Source organism: Rhinichthys klamathensis, unplaced genomic scaffold (genome assembly GCF_029890125.1).
Source record: "Rhinichthys klamathensis goyatoka isolate OS25496 unplaced genomic scaffold, OSU_Roscu_1.1 h1tg000771l_1, whole genome shotgun sequence".
NCBI lineage: Eukaryota > Metazoa > Chordata > Actinopteri > Cypriniformes > Leuciscidae > Rhinichthys > Rhinichthys klamathensis.
Genome location: NW_026607171.1, coordinates 27,942 through 28,913, shown reverse-complemented (window position 1 = coordinate 28,913; position 972 = coordinate 27,942).

The window sequence follows — 972 nt, the reverse complement described above, 5'->3', positions numbered from 1 at the left end:
TTGAATGTTGCGCTCTGAGCTGCCTGTCCAACACAGAATACACAAGCGTCGGTAACACACCACAACAGAGCAACAGCGCCACCCAGTGTCTCAACTCACTTTACTGCGCTTATTCAAAACAAAAGGCCAATTAGGCTTTCAGGTTTCCGTTTTTCTTCTTGAAAAATGAGCTGTTGATATTAAGGATGCAATATTCACTATGTACTTTGCCATATAAAGTTGTAGTGTCACGAACAAGCGTCAGTTGTTATATTAAGCAAAATAGGATGCTGTAGCGACACTACAGTGTCAAAAATGGAAGTGAAATATAACTGATTACGAACTAAATGGTCACGGAATGATAGTCTGCTGTGTGGAGACCACTGTCATTGAAATGCCTCATTGATTCATTCATACACAGTCTGAAGATTGAAAGACTTCTTTCAAACCACGAGATGGCGAAAGAGCACCAAACATAGGCTAGGCCTATTGCATTTTACTAAAGTCCCTGTAATCGGGTGGGAGATACGTCCGTATATTGTAGGCTACTGCTGAATTTGTGTCGCTATGTTGGTCAAGTTAACAAAATTCTGAGATATAATCTATAAAATGATTTACCTACATACCAATCTACTCTATATCTCATATCAGACTCAATACACGTGTAGGCTAAAAGTAAGATTCTGCATTATGCAGGATGCCCAAAGTCAAGCTGATAAATACTACATTTTTATTTATAAAAAATGCAAACCCCCTGCAAAACGTGTGTTGACCTTGTTTATCTTGCCCACAATAAGTAATTTACTGAATAGAGGAAAAAACATATTAGTACAAATAGCTAATATATCAAATTTAATTTGTTGGCATTTTGTTTCCCAATAAGAAATGAATCAGCAAACAAAGAATGACCTTGAACATTCCCAACATGTTTGCAGAAGAGTAAAAATCTTCTATTGGTGGACACATCATGACTTCAGCTGGTCTTCAGTCTGC